Source organism: Quercus lobata, chromosome 1, assembly GCF_001633185.2.
Source record: "Quercus lobata isolate SW786 chromosome 1, ValleyOak3.0 Primary Assembly, whole genome shotgun sequence".
NCBI classification, from domain to species: Eukaryota; Viridiplantae; Streptophyta; class Magnoliopsida; order Fagales; family Fagaceae; genus Quercus; species Quercus lobata.
In genome coordinates, this window is record NC_044904.1 from 49,759,128 (window position 1) to 49,779,020 (window position 19,893).

The 19,893-nt window shown below is 36.5% G+C and overlaps 2 long non-coding RNA genes across 4 annotated transcripts; one reads left to right on the forward strand and one right to left on the reverse strand.

Annotated features, from left to right (window-relative positions):
• The first annotated feature begins 419 nt into the window (after nt 1-419).
• LOC115991648 lies at nt 420-8,706 on the forward strand. 3 transcript variants are annotated; one of them, XR_004092272.1, is made up of 4 exons: nt 420-616; nt 941-1,002; nt 6,214-6,411; nt 8,360-8,706. It is a non-coding gene; the product is annotated as an uncharacterized LOC115991648 (long non-coding RNA). The 3 variants fall into 3 exon arrangements; XR_004092269.1 differs by having other exon boundaries at nt 424-616; nt 6,236-6,411; XR_004092270.1 differs by having other exon boundaries at nt 428-616; nt 6,295-6,411.
• Nucleotides 8,707-9,983: 1,277 nt separating this feature from the next.
• Nucleotides 9,984-19,654, reverse strand: LOC115991663. Its single transcript, XR_004092278.1, has 3 exons — nt 19,452-19,654; nt 11,224-11,289; nt 9,984-10,266 (listed from the first exon to the last, which is right to left on the reverse strand). It is a non-coding gene; the product is annotated as an uncharacterized LOC115991663 (long non-coding RNA).
• Nucleotides 19,655-19,893: the final 239 nt, after the last annotated feature.

Consider the following 19,893-nt stretch of genomic DNA (forward strand, 5'->3'; position numbering starts at 1 on the left):
GGTATTTTAGGGTTTTATCAATATATATATATATAAGAGGGTATTTTAGTAACTATACATATATATTTAATCAGGTCGGGCCGGGTCCGGGTTCGGGTCGGATTTTTGTAAAAACCCGGACTTGCTTCGGTTTTTTTTTTTTTTTTTTTAAACCCAAACTCTATTGGCTTTTAATTGTTATGATTTTTGTTTTTATCCACTTAGAAATGTAGTAAGTGTAATTCAACTTTAAAATCAAATTAAGATTTTTATTCACTTATAAATTGTAATTGAAGAAAAATTATATCTACTTAGAAGTTAGAGTTGAAAAAAACTTATATATATTTTTTCTTAAAATCTAAAAATTTAAGAAAATTTTTATAATTCGGAGTCGCCATTTGGCGTAACTATAACCTCCTCTACATCCAACTTTTATTTTATATATATATGATATAATTCGATACGATATGATATTCCTGGTATCCACCATCAAAGGCCCTAAATGACCGCTCAGTAATAAAAGGAGGTAGGGGAGCAGAGACAGGCAGGAGAACAAACCCTTTATTACAAAGGGGATCAAAATTGTTAAGTGTTATCATCCTCACTTCACGACGTCTTGTGTTCGACAAAGCAGAAGGTATGTCTCAGAAAGTAAACCATTACAAATTTCCACTGATTGTCTGCAGTACGCCCGAAATTTCTAACCTTTTATTTATTTTTAATTTTCTATGTAAAGCTTTGCTTTCTGTTTAATTTCTTGTCTTGGATTTTTCTTTCCTGTAAGAATTTATCAATGTCTATCATTCAAAACCCATAGAATTATTATTTTTATTTATTTATTTTCAATTTGTTAATTTCCTATGGCTTCGTTCTTATTTTGGGTAATATGAAATGGAGTATTGTGATGTTTCTTCTATTAGCTGAATTTCTTAACAAATATGATATGTTTAATTTTGTACAGACGGCAAGTGTGGAAGTTTTTGCAAAACTAGTGTAGTGGTTATGGTGAAAAGCAATTAAATGGTATGCTTTTTATTTCTTTACCTATTTTTCAACACCAATAGTTATTATAGTGCATATTTTATGAATACCTGATTGTGTAACATATGTGATCGGTCTTGTTTACGAGATTGCAATTACAATAACTAGACTAATTCAACTTGTTTGTTTCATTGCTAGTCCCAACACATGTTTATTCCATCCATTGAGAGTAATTGCAAGCTTGCTAGAAAATTAAGAATGGGGATGGATTTTTGACTGACACAAGACTGGTAAAATATGTGTGTATTACACTATTACTTTAAAATGATTCTCCAACTTTTATCTCCAACCTTCCGTGATTATGTAGATCAGCATATTTGTCCCAATATCTCAGTAGAGGAGAATACTTTGTTGGGTGTGTTGCCAAGTGAGAAGGAAACATATCCACATGTTCAAATGTCATTTCTTAACACCTTAAGTTTTTGGGATAATTGGTAATTCATAATATTAGAGTAGGAAATCCTAGGTTCCAAAATTGTCTCCACCCTACCTCTCATATATATATATATATATATAATAATAGTAAATCACGTGTTAGGCCCCACTTATTACAAGTGAGTTGGGGACTGTTAGATTATTAGTTAAATAATTAAATTCATTATTTCCATACAGCTTAAACTTTTGGGACAATTTTTATATTCTTGAAAATGAGCTATAGTCATTCTGTAAACATTAAGGAGGCATATAGATTTTGTCCCCACGAAGGGATAAATCAGTTGCAATTAAGAAAATAGATGAAAGCAACTTTCAAATGATTGGAGAAATGCATTCTTATCTTCCATTTTTTTCCAAGACCTAGTTGGAAAAAAAAATAAAAATTCTCCAAAATTAATCCTTGGGAAGAAGAATCTAGAAAAATTTGTGAAAGTCCAAAATTCATGGATGACTAAAAACTTTTGGCTACATGTTACCAATGGAGCTGCTTGAATAAGATAAGTTTTGGAGTGAGGATTAATAATATCCTACATGTAAATTAGATGACGAAATCTTTTTTTTTTTTTTTTTTGATAAGTAAGAATGATATACATACAAAAGGCTACTCTATGCATGAAAAGCACAGACTAAACCCAAAAATTACAAGAAGAAAAAATGGAGAAAATACATAAAAGAAAACCAAGTAACAGATTAATTACAAAAGAGAAAGAGAGCTAAGAAAAGAAGGCAGAGAATCACTAGTCGTGAGTCCTCAAGTCTGAGACCAATTAAAAAGAGTTCTATTGAAAGAAGCAAGCATTTGATCACCGGAACTATCTAAATCCTCAAAAGTACACTGATTCCATTCCTTCCAAATACATCATAATATGCACAACAGAACTAAATTCCAGATTTGAGACGAATGCTTCCCCAACCAATTCCACTAGCCAAAAAGCAAATCTGGAATCAATCTAGGTATGACCCATGACAATCCAAAAGTTATAAAAACAAAGCTTCATAACCGATAAACCATCTCACAATGAAGAAGTAAGTGGTCTACCATCTCCCCACAGTGTCGACACATAATGCACTAGTCCACAAAATCCAAGCCCCTCAATCTTAGGTTATCACACGTTAGGATCTTATTCCAAGCTACACACCAAAAAAAAAAAAAACGCCTAGGGGCCTTAACTCTCCATATACCTTTCCAAGGAAAGACAACTGAGGGAGAATCCCGCAACTTGTTATAATACGACCAGATGCCAAAATCCCCATTAGGCTTCAACTTCCATCTCATCCGGTCTCCAACATCCATTGAAGGAGTATTGGCTCCCAAGATACGAAGAAAATGCAGCCCTTCATCCATCTCCCAATCATTAAATTTCCGAATAAAATGAACATCCCAAACTCTTCTATCCTCCGCCCCCTGCCTTGACAAAGAAGCTTCTACAGAGACCTCCCTGTCAATAGCAATTCTATACAGCCTCGGGAAAGCCAATTGCAAAGGTTGATCTCCATATCACCCATCCTGCCAAAATCTCACTCTATTCCCCAACCTAACAACAAACTGAACATTTTTGCTAAAATCCTCCCAGCCCATACAAATACCTCTCCACAAACCACATCCATGAACTTCCCTACCTAGCTTAGAAGTCCATCTCCCCCACACTTCCCCAAACTTTGAAGCTACCACCCTCCTCCACAACCGATTCTCTTCTTTCCCAAACTACCACAGCCATTTCCCCAATAAGGCCTTGTTGAAAGTAGCCATTTCCCCAATAAGGCCTTGTTGAAAGTAGTAAGTTTTCATATACCCAAACCACCGTTGGCTATAGGTGCACAAACTTTATCCCATCCTACCAGATGAGTCTTGCTATCACCCCATAGAAAATCCCTTTGCAACTTTTCAATCCTATTAGCCACATAAGTAGGAATGGTGAATAGTGATAGAAAATAGGTAGGAAGACTAGATAACGTACTGTACCTTTCATTCTCATACCCAATAGCAAAATTCTGTTGGGCAGACAGCTGGAATTTGGGAATGATAATATGATATAATTTGCTGCTGTTTCTATTTCTGAGTGATTGTGTTGCTTGAAGTGAAGGTGGGAAAGTGTTGGATCCTGCAATTATTGTTGAGAAATGAGAAGCCTTCCATGCCATTTCCTTTACCATTTGCAAAACCTGTAAAATGTTTTCCTTTGGAGGTAAAGCTGCAGATGGATATTTCTACAACTTTCGCCCATTTCACCTCCACTTACAAATGGTTCATATCCCAGACTCGTCCTTAGCGGAGCAGTTGGTGCACTTGCAAAATGGGCCTTTGCAGAGGGTTTCTTTGGGGCACGTAGAGTCTGCCTCTCTGGCAAGTCTGCTTCTTGAAGCTTTGAAAATGGGTGCCAGATCTTTGAGTTTCTTGATGGCTATTTTGGTTTGTTTTGTATTCTTTATTTTATTTAACTATAGTTTTTGGTCATGCTGGTTTATGTACTTTTCTTAGCCAAAAAAATGCTCTAGATCATCAATGCAGGAGCATAACCAAAAGTTATTTCAATATTTCATTTTTGATTTTCAATGGATAATTTCAGATTGTAATGTAGTTATTTGTTTAGTTTGGATTGGTATCTAAGTTTGGTTAGGATTAGTTGTTCATCGTTATCCTTTGTTTAGGATTATTAAATTAGTTTTTGAAATTGTTTAGGATTTGTTTAGGAGAATTTATCCTTATCATTGTGACTCCTGAAAGTTGCATATAAAGCTCCGAATGATTTCTTTTGTATTCATAGACTATGATTATTATTATTCAGATTATTTGCAAAAATTGCATTGTGTTTGTTTTGGTGTTGAATCCAAACACCTTAGGTGGGAACTCTAAGGTCTATGGTGGGAAGCCTAGGTTGTCCTACATCAATCATGCACTATTAGGTGTTTAGTATTTTTCCATTTTTGGGAAAGTTTTATTTTTATAGTTAAGGAATGCTTGTGGAAGCCTCAAACCATATGACTTTCATGTTGAATGCACTAAGTTGGCAAATTTTTACTTTTTTTAGAGAACTGTTACTTCCTTAATTGAAATGTCCTTTTATACTACTTCAATTAATGTGTGTTTCTTTTTTGTTTTTTTTTTGTTTTTTTTTTTTTTTTTTTTTTTTTGTTTTTGTTTTTTGTTCTTCCTCTACCTTCTTTTCATTCCCTCAACTTGAATCAACTCACTTTTTTTCACTAGTGCATTAATTGCTCTCCTCTGAACATGACCAAACATCTCTAGCTAGTCTCTTTCATCTTTAAGCGAATTCCTCATTTCAAAATCCTGTCTTTCCTTGAATTTTTACTTATCCACCATAACATTCTCATTTTAGTTACTATACTCATTTTATGAAGAGAACAACCCAACATTCAGTACCATAGAGCATACCTGGTCTTATACTAGTCTTATAAAATGTCTCTTTAACTTAATAAGTCTTCTACAATCACACGTACTTCTGATGTGCTTTTCCACTTCATTTATGTCCTCTTCAAGCTCTCTCCATCTTTATAAAGTATTGATCTAAAGATATCAAAAAGGATCTTCAAGCTCTCTCCACATCAAATTTTTAAATCTAATTTCAACATTCTTTGGTTTTTCAGCATGCTTTTACTCAAGGTTCTTTTGGCTGGCTTTGCATGATATAGTTACTGGTTTCTGTTAAAAAGATACACGAGCCAGACATATAAGGGGCTAAAATTGGAATTTCCCATTGTGAGATATCTACAGTTTTCAGCTGAGATGCGGCTTCTATGGTGATGTTCTGTGTTTTTGCATAACAGCTTTGAAAGAATGGATAATCTGTGTCATGATTGCAGTTTTACTAGAAGTTTGTGGTGCAGGATTGCAGTAGTTGGTTTTCTGATAGAAAACCTGATGATTAAACATGAAACTTATATGGGTGAAGGAGTAGCTAAGAGGCAAGGGTCTAGATTTCTGATTCTTAAGATGTCTTGGGCTGTTCAGATGTAACATATTTGGTTGAAGAGGAATGCTCACAATCATGCTAAATGCAGTAGATTGAGAATTATACTTTCAATTTGTTGCTGAGTATGAATTTTGTTGGTCTGTTTGTGTTAGTTTAGCAGTAGGTGTTTGTGCATAGGTGCTGCTGTTGTGTTCTTTGGCGTTTGTACTTTCTGATCATTGTACATGCAATACATCATGTACAATGATCATTTATTTAAAAGCTGAACAAATGAATAAGATTTTTAAGGTCAAATAAATAGGCATCTGGTTACAATAATGTTTAGTTTATTGAGTGAGATAGAATAAGAACATGATGTATTGCATTTCTTTTTTCAGATTTATAGGGAAAAATATATTAAGATTCTGTTATAAGACACCTTGCATTCTTTCAATATAATGTTACACAAGATATAATTATATGGACTAAATGCTGTTTATTAGACCTGATTGATACTGTTTTATTTGAAACTAGAGGAAAATAAACTAGAATGGGTCTATGCAACAATAGTAAGATGATAAAAGCATTATCTATGCAGCCCAATTCTTTTTCAAATTCCTTTGGCATATATATATATATATATATTTATTTATTTAACTCACTGGTCTAAGCTTTGGTAATGATGAAACTTTAAAACAATTGCATCATTTTCTTTGCAAATGGAGCTTAGTGGCTATGCGTATTAGGCAAACTCATACAAACAAAAGTGATCCTTTCGAATAATTCTTATAAAATGCAAAGAAGTTGTAGCCAAAATTACTACTGATTCAGGTGGCTTGTACATTAGGTTTTAACTGATTTGGCTTCAGGTTTTGTAACATAAACGGGGTTAGATTCTGAAAAGTTTTTTATGGACGCTCCATATCAGAATACAACACTACCTGAGTTGGATGAACCAGTTCCTAATGAGAAGGCCATGGATTTGTGCACAGAAGACCTTGGCTGTGTGGAGAGGATAAAGGAGTTGCACGATTACCTCGACATGGTAAATTTCTATTTTTAGTTATTTATTTGCCAGCCCTTTTTTTTTCTTTGCTTTTTTGTATATTAGTTACTTAAATGTCTGTAATTTTTGCTCCTCTTTTATTGTTCAAGTTATTTTTCTAATTGTGCTTTTTATGTTAATAGCTGGTGAACATTTTTTCTATTTTCTAAATTCACGATTAATACTCCCCCTCCCCCACTATCTAACTATTTAAAAAAACAGGATTAATACTGAGTTGATCCCATGACATAACCATAAAAGTTTAATTTGTAATGGGACCCACATGTGAAGTTCAATTGAAGTAAAAGTTGTGTGCTTTTAACTGTGTAGTTATATATGTCCTAGTTTTAAAACACTGTCCAATTTACGTACTTATCTCGATTCCCTTTTCCCAATTCCGGGCTAAATAGCATACTGTATAGAACAACTCCAATGAAATTTTTTTGGGGGTGGTTTGGGAAATGATACAAAACGTCACTTGGTGAATTGGTCTAAGGTATACTCTCCTATCTAGTTTGGGGGTCTAGCAATTCGAAATTTGAGATACTTTAATGAAGCGCTATTGGGAAAATGGTTGTGGAGATGGGGTCTGAGAGAAAAACATTATGGAGAAGGGTTGTAAGGGTTAAATATGGAACCGAGGAGGGAGATTGGTGCTCTAATTTTGTTCCAAGTTCCTATGAGGTGAGTTTATGGAAGACTATTAGTAGTGGTTGGTCTACTTTTTCCTGTTACATTCAGTTTGAGATTGGAGATGGGGCTAGATTGAAATTCTAGAATGATGTTTGGTGTGGGGATAATCCTTTGAGCATGTGTTTTCCAGAATTATTCAAAATTGATAATGTTGAGGAGGCTTATGTGGCTGATCTCATGCAGTTTCCTAATGTGGTTGTCTATTAGGACTTGGAATTCTTGCGAGCAATTCAGGATTGGGAATCAGAATCCTTGTCTATTTTTTGGGATATTATATATGGAGTCTCATTGAGGGGTATTGGTGAGGATAAGATGAGTTGGACGCCTGCTAAGAGTTGGGGATTTGAGGTGAGCAATTATTATTAGGCTTTGTTGGGTGTATGTAATCAGTCCTTCCTTTGGAGAAGTATTTGGAAGCAAAAGGTTCATTCTAGAGTCTCGTTTTTTGTTTGGACTGCAGCTTTGGGAACTATTTTAATTTACAAAGAGGAAGATATTGATTCTAGAATGGTGTTATATGTGCAAGAGTAATGGAGAATCAGTAGATCATCTTTTATTACATTGTCCTATCGTTTTTGTGTTGTGGTTTATGGTGTTCACTTTGTTTGGTATATACTGTGCAAGCAAAGACTGTGATTGAGCTCCTTGCATGTTGGCAAGGAAAATTTTGGTCATCATCGTAATGGTGTTATCTGGATGGCTGTCCCTCATTGTTTGATGTGGTACATTTGGTGGGAGAGAAACAACCAGTGTTTTGAAGATTCTGAAAGGACAAGAGCTGACTTAAAACTTTTCTTTTTTAAAACACTATAGGACTGGATGTCTATCATAGGAAGTCATTCCATTTTTTCAATTTATGATTTGATGGATGCTTTTAATTTGTGTATTTGATTGTTTTGGTCCCCTACTGTATACTTGGTTGACTCATTTTTATGACTTTGAATAAAATTTTCTTTACTTATCAAAAATAAATAAATTTGTTCCTCTTTCCCCATTTTACCTATAAAAAAAGAAAAGAAAAAGAAAGTTATGGTCAATTTTGTATTCAAAGACAAATGTGTAATTTTTGTAATTCCTATGAATATAGGATATTTTGGCAATTTAGTTGAGTTTATAATTTTAGAGGAAATCCTAAGTATCTTGGGTTTTATTTTCTCTGTGTCGAAGTTAGCATTTTATAAGTTTTTAGATTACTACTCAAACTTTAAATCTAAATAACTTAGACACAAGCTTCTTGTTGTATGCCTTGCCTTAGGTAAAGAAGATAGGGAAGCCAGGTTGCTCTGAAGAAGTGCTGGAGGTTGCCTTGAGTTCTATATCCTCACTCATCAACCTCCTAACCGTTGCCTCTACACCAAAACTCCATGCCTCACTTTGACAAGAGAGTATCTCTTCCAGTCTCATGCACCCTATGTGAGACTGACATGTGGATCCTAAGCCTATGGGACCCATATGTCAGTTTTACATAGGACGCATGAGATGAGCGCATTTTTTTTTTTTTTTTTTTGAGAAAGGATGAGCGCATTTTCAAAATTTCACCAATTTGACAGGTTTTTATTTTGTTTGTAATGTTACTTGGTATGAGGAAGAATCTGCTCTTAATCCTATTGCATTTGGGCCTTGACGTCCACCTGTTATGTAATTAGTAGAAGAGATACCCCAGATGTAAATATGTGGCAATGTAGCGCATTTATGCAGTTAAATATAAGTACAATGTATTTATATAAAAATAAATAAATAAAAATAAAGATATGCTTAAGTATCCTACAAAACAAGCTATGTCCAATAACTTTCCCACTTGCAAACTTTTTTATATTTTTATTTTTTCAAATCAAGCAAAATCCCTAACACGTAGATGTTAAGATCCATTTTCTTTACAAGTTTCATTTTTAGGTATCCAGCAAGATCTTCCTGATATCTCATAGGAATAGAAAATGGCTTTGTTTGTTGGTTTGAAAATTTCTGACCAAATCCCACAAAATTTGTGAAAAGTAATAATTATCCTAGGTATACATCCTTCTTTTCACAGTATGTAGGTTCTACAGCTTTATCAGATCTACACACTGTGGGAGGAAAGATATATATGCTTCTCCATGATAATGTTGTATTGCAACTAATGAAGAGTCGAGTTTTTCCCTCTCTTCATGGGGTTGTTCTTCCATTGTACGATACAGAAGGCGCCATCACGTTCCTGAGACACATTACTTTCCTATTGTGAATTGTAATACTTTATGGTCAAAGATTTACCAAGGTATAACTAACCAAACAAATTAGTGATTAAATTAGACAGGGTTACACTTGCCTTTTCGATTGATTTTTTGCAGGGTTAAATTGTTTATGGTCTCGCCAACTGATCGGATGGTCTAATGGCACCTCCCTAGGCACCTATAGGGGTTGAAGGGGACAGGAGGGGTCTGGGTAGTAAGTAGGATATTCAAAACATGTTAAAATAAAATATTATGGCCTCTTTTTCCTTTTCTATTACACGATGATGATAGTGGGTAATGGCCATTACATTATAAATTGCACTCTTGTAAGATAGTGGACCAAAACCAGAGATTAATTGTAACCACAAAATAAGCCTTTTTGTTTGTTAATTTTGTCCCTTATTGCAACTAATAGAAGATGAGAAATTCCACACGCTCATTCGATACAATTTGAGGGTTAAAATGATAAATTTAAGTGAGATTTTTGTCACACTCCGATATGAGATGAACCAGTATGCTAAATACCAAGCAAGATATTAACACGAACTCACTACAAGGAGTATAAATTTTTTTTTTTTTTTTTTAATTTCTCGCTTTTAATAATCTTAAAAGAACTAACAAGTTAACAAATTATATTTCGTTGCTTTGCTGATTCCTGCTCGAAAATTTCTATAACATTATAAACGTACTCCTTGTTTACTCAAAATATATGGATAAACTTGTCCATTTACGGGAAGTGATAGTAACCAGAGCTTCTTTTAAACTGTTTATACAAAACCATAATATCATGTGGACAAAATTACCCTAATACAATGGAAGACTATTTATACATATATATCAATTTTGCTATATATACACAAAATAGTAGGATAACTATACAAAACTAGCTCCATGTACAAAAACATTGTTTCTTCATGCTGTGGCTCTTGGCTGCACTAAAGAACTTCCTACAAAACTAAGCAATCAAATTTCTTAGGTAAGGGAGGCATGATATGAAGATTTAATAGTATGCATGAATGCATGGTAAACAAAACATTTCCATGTGGACATGACTTGCTTATAAAGAGTTCATGCTAAAAGGATTTCATGAGCTTTTTGAACATATCAATACTATACGGGTAAACATAATATATGATAAATTGTAAGGGCATAATATTTACTGCTAAATTCTAAACATATAGCATGATTCCATTATATATAAACATAACATGTTCCTTGATCTGTTATGAAAAAAAGCATACTCATACTGTTACATAATATAGCAAAACTATATCAAACATGTAATTGTACTTTATCTTTGAAATTTGGCCTCTCGTGACCTAATAGGTGCCAGTCTTCAAGGTACACAGTCCTCTTGTGGCCTAATGGTTGCCAGTCTTCAAAGATCTGAAGAGCCTCTCATGGCCTAATGGTTGGTAGCCTTCATAGACTTGTCAATCCCCTTATGACTTAGGTTGCCATGTCTACAAGGAATACAACTCCTCGTAGCTTAAAATGTTGATAGTCTATAGGGAATAGAACCTCTAGAGGCGTAAAGTTTCCAGTCTACAAGGATCACTATCGCCTCTTGACCTATGGTATCAGTCTTAAAGGCCATCACACTCAAAACAGTTCTTTGTTTCTACAATGAATCATGCTTTTATCTTTTAATCTCTCTCTTGGATTACTAGGCTAAAGTTCATAGCATATCCACAACTAAATTCTAAATAGTTTCATCACTAAAACTTCTCAAAATGTAATCCCGATCAATGCATATTATCCTTTATAAACAATATCAAAAGGAGTTTACTAAAAGCATTGCATTGAACCTTTTATAAACAATATCAAAAGAAGTTTGCTAAAAAGTAGTGATAAAAATCATATATGTGTGCTAAAAACATGGACTATTAAATTTTCATGGAATAATCCCTACCTCAATTAGCAGCTAAGTACCAAGAGTCTCAAGCAGTGTGTGAACTTTTCCTATGCTCCCCTACTCCTTGAAATAAATAGCAAGAGCTAATTAACACTTGACTTAAAAACCTTAGCTTTTGATTTAATTCCAAGCTAACTAGCTGCTCTAAGCCCTTACTAAACCCCACACAATATGTTCCAAGCATCCCAAATGCACCCAAAACATCCAAAGACATGCAATACAATCAATTATACATCAACTTCCATAACAATTACATTTGCACATGACTTATCAAGAAAACTAGATTTTTTTTAAACTTTACGGCTAAATCCTGCAACTTTAAACATACTCATACAATCGCACATGCATACAAAACTCAACGGCCAATTTCATGTTCAACATGGGAACTTTTATCATGTATTGAATCATGCTTTAGAGCTAAGTTTGATCTTAAATGTCAAAGCTACCATAATCATTTGGAAAATTAGGCCACGGTAGTTTTTTTTTTAAAAAAAAACACCTTATAAAATTGGGCCACTTAAAAGAAACTAAACTATCAATTTCATATATCCTAAAAGAGAACCTTCCCAAATTAAAAGTTCAGCAAAAGGTGAATTCCGTAACTAAGGGCATATAGCCTATACGTGCAAGTTAGGTTTAGGAAAAATGAATATGCTTGTGTGCTCTAATCCTTAACGGTGCATCTAAACATCATTCTTGTAATATGCTAAAGATGAAATTTTGTAATGAGGACAAGGAATAAAAGCATTAAGAGAAATGAGCAAGAGTGACAAAGTGATTTACATGGAAAACCCTAAGAATAGGGGTGAAAAACAACGACAGGATGAAGGACTTTGTGTCCTTATCCCTGTAAAACTATGTAATATTTATGGGAAGAATGCTTTGTTATACATTATTCTTGTACACATTTTCTTCTCTATTGCTACCCTTTTTCTGCTCTCTTTTCCCAACCCAAATTTTCTGATCCCCCTTTCTATGCTCAACAACATTCTTCTCTTATAGTACGAGGAATGTTGCTAGTTGTACAGGGACAGATGTCCCAACCCCATTGCTCACCATAAACCCTACGACAACTATCATAGTACTACCCTTTAGGTGGAGGAGAGAGAAAGTCGTGTCTACCAAGGTAGTGGGCTAAAAGGTGGCTCTACACATCATGAAGGACAACAGGAGAGGGAGAGGGAGGAGCTAGAAAGGTGGAGAGGGTTACACATGTCCCAAAGCAGTGGTCCAAGCCTATACTAGCCAATGAGGGGCACACTATAGCATCTAACCAGAGGGGGGCTGGGTTCTCTCTCATGTAAAATCTCGGTGTCCAAACTACACTGAGAAGAGCATGGGGGCTTGAGGATGGGCTGCAAATCGTGGAAGTTGGGTCGAACCTATTTTAGTTCAAATTTGACTCTAAGTTTGAGTTGGTTCGGGTGTTGAAGGGAGGACCATGGACATTTGATAATCAAGTTCTTTTGATGCACAAATGGCAACCAGGGATGACTGCAAAGAATGTTCAGTTCGATATGGTTTCTCTATGGGTGCAAATATGGGGAGCTCCTTTTGATATGGCTTGCCCAAAAGTTGTGGAGGTAGTGGGCAGATGCATTAGGGAGGTTGAAGAAGTTGAGAAACGTCGAAGACAAGATTTGCAGAACCTGTTCATGAGAGTGAAGGTGGCCATTCCAATATCGAAATCAATGCGGAGAGGAGGTTTCCTAGCAAGGTCTAATGGTAAAAAGACTTGGGTGTCTTTCAAATATGAGAGATTACCAATATTCTGCCATCACTATGGGCTATTAGGGCATGATTTGAAGCACTGTGCCAATTATTTTGCAGCCACTAGAAATAAGAAGGAAGTACCATGTCAATATGGGGAGTGGTTGAAGACTTGAAGGTGAGTGGAGGAAGACAGATGGCCAAAGGAGGGAAGGATATCCGAGTCAATCAGGTGGTGGATGAAGGAGGCCAGATTTCAATCGGTCAAGGAGTGGCAGTGGAGGAGGAACAAAACAAGGAAAACCCTAGGGATCACGTGGAAGCTGAAAAAAGGGAGGGCGGAAATCTAGGGATGGTTATAGAATGTGTGATTAATGTCCCTAAAATCATGGAGGCGATTGATACGATTTTGGAGGGGAAGGAGCCGGATTGCATGGGCAACAGCTCACAGAATTTAATCCACGTAAATATAGGAGATAAGGGAGGCGCTAGGGTGCACGTGCAAACTAACGTAATGAAGGAGGATGGTGCGCACGTGGAAGATAGGGGGTGTGATGGGCCAAAAAATTTAAAAAATAAGCCCACTTGGACTAGGTTGGCTCGTATGGTTGATGGGCAAGAAGTACTCACCCAACAGAACTCTGTAAAGTTGGGTAAGAGAGGTTTGCCTCAGTGGGATAAGCAGTCTGTATCAGAGGAGGAGGGGCATACAAGAAAACGTGAGAAGCTTCATGGAGGAGAAATTGAAAAATGAGCGGCTGGGGTGCGGGACCACCCCCACCGGGCACAATGAGAGTGTTAAGTTGGAACTGCCAAGGGCTTAGGAACCCTTGGACAGTTCGAGGCCTTCGTAAACTTATGAGGGAACAAGCTCCCAAGGTGTGTTTCTTAATGGAGACTCGCTTAGACAAGGAAGGGTACAAAAAACATTGCAAAGAATTACCGTTTTAGAATAAATTGATAGTTAAGAAGCCAGATTCAAGAGGGGGTTTGGTGCTTCATTGGAAATCAGAGGTGAAACTGGACATGGTAAACTATAACAACCATATTTTGGCTAAAGTTGTGGAAGAGGATGGCTTTGAGTGGTATTTAACAGGCTTTTATGGCTGGCTTGAAGCTAGCCAAAAACACAAATCTTGGGCTCTCTTATCACGCCTAGCTACATTGGTTGAAGGGCCATGGTGTTGCATTGGAGATTTTAATGCTATTCTACTCTCCTTTGAAAAGCAAAGTAAGCATCCACCACCGTACAAGCAGATGGAGGACTTTGGTTTGGCACTGGAATCGTGTAGGTTGGTTGATATAGGTTTTCGTGGCTACCCCTTTACTTGGAATAACAAGAGACCTGGGGATGCTAACACAAAGGAGAGGCTGGATCGGGCAATAGCAAACTCGGAGTGGAGGGAGAGGTTTCCAGCTAGTACACTCACACACTTATTTTCTCATGCTTCGGATCATGCACCACTTTTATTACAAACCATGACAGACCACGGGTTGAGAGGCAGAGGGGCGAATGACTTTAAATTTGAAGAGGCATGGTTATTATAGGATGATTGTGAAAGAATGGTGGTTGATTCGTGGACTATTGGGCATACAGGGGCAGGTTCGGCCATGTCAATTATCAAAGATAAAATAATGAACTGTGGGGTTGACTTGCTTGCGTGGGGTTCCTCCAAAACAAAACCGGATGTGGATGAGATTAAAAGATTACAAGCTGTGTTGGAGAGTATGAATAAAAGGGAGCCTTATGAGGAGACAAGGGTCGAATATTTGGAAGCTAGTAGATCACTTGATGCACTACTCCTTAAGCAAGAAATTTTCTGGCACCGATGCTCTCGGGTTTCTTGGCTTAAACATGGAGACAAAAACATAAAATATTTTCATTCAAAGGCTTCACAGAGGTGGAGAAGAAACTTTATTATGGGGATTAGAGATTAGCATAATAATTGGGTGGAGGAGATGGATGATACTGTGGAAGTGGCAACTAATTATTTTGAGTCCATTTTTACATCAAGTAGCAGCAATAGAATGGAAGAATACATTGACTCAGTACCTCACAAAGTAACAGATGACATGAGGGAAATTTTGTCCAGTGAATATAGTGCAGATGAAATTAAAGTAGTGTTATTTCAGATGGGACCAACCAAGGCTCCTGGACCAGACAGTATGAATGCCCTCTTTTATCAGAAATTCTGGCATATTGTAGGTAATGATGTGATTGCTGCTGTGTTAGATTTCTTGAATTCTGGTTTTATACCGCCTGAAATAAATTACACCCATATTGTGCTCATTCCTAAAATAAAGAATCCAGAGAAAATTACAGACTATAGACCCATTAGTCTTTGCAATGTAATCTACAAAGTTATTTCAAAGGTCTTAGCCAATAGACTTAAGATGATACTCCCACAGTTAATTTCTCCTTCACAGAGTGCCTTTGTCCCTGGTCACTTGATTACTGATAATGTGATAGTGGCATATGAAACTTTGCATGCTATGAACAAGAAGAGATTTGGTAAAAAAGGCTCCCCGGCTTTAAAATTGGACATAAGTAAAGCGTATGACAGGGTTAAGTAGGGTTTTCTGAAGAGTATTATGTCTAAAATGGGTTTGCCAGATATATGGATTGATAGAGTTATATGTTGTGTGACATCTACATCCTTCTCTGTGCGTATTAATGGAAAAACATATGGTAATATTTGCCCTTCCAGAGGGATTCGACAAGGTGACCCCTTATCACCCTATTTGTTCCTTCTTTGTGCAAAAGGTTTTACATCCCTACTGGCTAGAGCACAAAATGATGGGCATATCCATGGGGTGGTCGTGTGTAGACGTGAACCCTCTATATCTCACCTATTATTTGCAGATGATTCTTTATTGTTTTGTAGGGCTACCCAAGGGGAGGTGCAGGTTATTACTGAATTATTGCGACATATGTAGATGTCTCAAGACAATGCATTAACTTTGATAAGTCCTCAGTCTACTTCAGTACAAACATAGCCACAGACCAAAGGGAAAGGATTAAATGGGAGTTAGGTGTTCGTGAGGTGGACAGGTTTGAATCCTATTTGGGGTTGCCCACACTAGTTGGTCGTGCTAAATATCAAACTTTCTCTTTTATCAAGGCTAGAGTATGGAAGAAGAGGGTTGGAAGGGGCAATTGTTATCAAGAGCAGGAAAGGAAATTCTTATTAAAGCAGTAGCGCAGTCTATCCCTACATACACCATGGGAGTTTTTCTTCTACCAGTGAGGCTTTGAAATGACCTAAATGCAATGTGTGCAAGGTTTTGGTGGGGGCAGATTGGTAATGAAAGAAAAATCCATTGGAAGAGTTGGAATGTACTAACACAATCTAAGAAGGAGGGGGGAATCGGGTTTCGTGACTTACGGAATTTTAACTTAGTGATGTTGGCCAAGCAAGGATGTAGGCTATTACAGGAAGAGGATTCGTTGGTGTATGGATGTTTTAAAGCTAAGTATTTTCCACGTAGCAGTTTCTTGGAAGCATCAGACATGCCTAATAGTTCTTTTATGTGGAAAAGTTTGTTGGCAGCCCAACCATTGCTAAAGAAGGGAAGCTACTGGAGGGTAGGGAATGGTAACTCCATTCGGATCATGCATGAAAAGTGGATCCCAAATCACCCCAAAACCAAGTATTACAGCAATCGCTTGAAGTGGATGGAGAAAGGAGAGTCAATGAGCTTATAGAGGAGACAATGCACGAGTAGGACCGGGTGTTGATTAGAGAGATGTTTTCAAGGGATGATGCAAAAGCAATAATTCGCATTCCTTTAAGCAAAAGAGATGTACCAGACTCTATAGTGTGGCTTCCTAATAAGGATGGGGTCTATTCAGTGAAATTGGGGTATGGTATTGCCAAGTTGCTCACCAAAGAAACAGATGGCATGGTAGGAAGCTCGGCTAGGTAGAATAGGGGGTTGATATGGCAACGGTTGTGGAAGCTCCATTTACCAAATAAGATCAAAATATTTGGTTGGAAAGCTTGCCACAATATTTTGCCAACAAAAGAGAACCTGGTTTGGTAAAGAATCACAGGGGATAGCGTGTGTGAGCTCTATTAGCAAGGACCAGAAACAAGGATCCATGTTTTGTGGGATTATGGAGTAGCTAGAGGTGTTTGGGTAGGCAGCAAGGGCAGATTGCAGAAAAGTATAGGTGGACAAGTAGACTTCATTCATTTGTTTGAGGAATTAATGGATAGGTTGTCAAGGAAGGAGCTCGAAGCTTTCATGGTGCAATGTTGACTCATTTGGAACTAAAGAAACTCTGTTTTACACGGAGGTACTATGCAGGATCCTTTTCATCTGGTTTAGCGAGCAACGGACATGCTGGAAGAATATAATGAGGTGCAAGAGCATTTGGCTATTTCTACACGTGTTGAACAAGTGCAGCAGTGGGAGCCACTAGTGGGTTATTCTTACAAGGTAAATGTCGACGCGACGGTCTTTGCAGAGATAAACGCATCAGGATTTGGAGTGGTGGTGCGCAATTAGAGGGTTGAAGTCATGGCATCCCTAGCAGCCAAAGGTTCACCGGTACAAGATAGTGAAGAAGCGGAACTGCTTGCCTGTCGAAAAGTTTTGGAGTTTGCTGTCAACGCTGGCTTCATGGACGTGGTGCTGGAAGGAGACAACTTGAACGTGATGTGGGCTATCACAACTGGGAAAGCCAATAGATCACGGTTGGGTCATATCTATGAGGACATCCAGTGCCTTGCAGCAGGTTTTCGAAGCTATTCTGTTAGTTTTGTAAAGCATAGTGCAAATGGTGTAGCACACGCACTTGCTCGTTTTGCTAAGAATGTAGAAGATGAATTAGTTTGGCTAGAGGACTCCCCACCACTAGCACTTGAGGCCTTGTATTTTGACTCTCATCGTTTTTAATCAATGAATGATATTAGATGTCGTTTTCAAAAATAATAATAATAATAATAATAATGAAACGCAAAGTTTCTTAAAAGTAAATACTTTGAAACTATATACTATAATCTGTGAGCACTAACAATATAATTCCAAAGTCATAAAATCTAACATACGGTAATTTATCACAAATATACCACACTATCACATAAAATCGGTCAGGGGATCCACCCATTCACAATTGACATGATATTGTCCCCTCAGATATGCAGTCTTTTGGCCCCATGGGCAGTAGCCTTACACATACCCTCAAAGTTTTGTCTCTCCCCCCATGGCCAGCAAGGAGAACGTATCAAATAGGACCTCTTTTGCATGTGGTCTTTTGGCCCCATGGGCAGCAGCCTCACCCACACACAATCAAGAAACCTCTTCCCCCCATAGGTAGCAGGGAAGAACGCGTCATCCAAAGTGAAAGGGCATTGACCTAGATTTGATTCCGTTGTCACAAAGACTGCGGAAATCAAATCGGGTGATCATTGGGAAACCATATATGGCATAGGGTTAAAACCATATAAAGCTCACAGGTTATATGTATTTTGAAACACATAGTTTACATCCAGGTAGTTTCAGAAAACCTTAAATAACCAAAACTTCCACAAAGTTTGTAAGGTTTTCAACTTCATTCCTTGTGAACAAAATTTTCTATTAATTTCCCAAATAATACAAAACAAGATAAATAAGCACCTTTAAATTTTGCAATATACTATAAAATCCATGATTTCCTCATCAAAGATTAAATAAAAGATGCTCATATTTTCCACGTCAACAATTCATGCATTTCCTCAAATGCAGTACCAAATGTGATGCATTTTTCATATATAAAAATATATAATAAAGTCACAACACAACACTTTTAAGAAAACATATATCCATATATAATTTTCCAAAATGTGTTTGATCCAAAAACAACATTTATGTAACATGGTTATTTTCCAAAAATCTCATTAAAAAGCTACTTATCTTGCAACCTGCAAAAAGCCTAATTCTCCAAGTTCCAAAGGAGATTAGCTAGAATTTAAACAATATCAAGCAAACCTATCACAATAAGTAAAGCTTGAAATTGTATCTATCTACAAATTAGGAATTGTCAAATAAGCACTTAATTAGGCAAGCCTAGTATTTAGCCTCACAAATAATATTTTTCACTTCCAAAGTTTCTGAACAAATTAATTTACAAGACATAGACTCCCATTATACTCATGAATCATCCAATGTATTATCTCTAACATCAAAACCTCAACAATTTATAAGTAGTTTACACAAGATTTAAACCACATCAACAAGAGACAAAAATCATAATGTCCCCCAAGACAAACAATTTGAATCTATAACTAGTTCTAAATAATCAATAAAAATTAAATTCACCATTTATTTCACATTAAAAAGCTAAAATCCCCAAATTTTCACCACTTAAAACCACCATTGTAAAAACTATAAACCTACTCATCAAGTAATTCCACCAATATAAAACCCATATATATAAACACATGAATATCACTTCCAAAACTCATAAATCACATAGATATCATTATCAAAGTTTAGATAAAAAAAACCTCAAGCAAAAGTATAAAACTCACCAAAAAGATTAGAAACTTTTACTTCAAATAAAATATGTGAAGGTGATTAGAGGTCCTTAAGGATTTTCCGGTGATCTTGCCGAAAAAATAATTGTGGAGATGGTGGTGTGGAGTGTACCGGTGGGAGAGTGTGAGGGAGTGATACAGATGAGTGTTTGTTGTGTTGAGAGAAAATGAAAAAGAAAAGAAGACAGAGTGAGTGATGGCCAACCAAGAGAGAAAGGAGATAGTTGTAAGATATGTGGTGGGAGATGATGGGTTAGGTGGGGCATGTGTGGGCCTAAAAAATCTAATAAAGATTTTATTTTTTATTTTTTAAGTTAGGACGTACAAGCTTGGTTCTTTTAGGGAGGCCTACTCTTATAGTGGGCTTAGCATGTATTGGGCTTATTTTTGCCCATGGCCCAATGCTATTTAGGCCCTATAAAACCATATTACTACA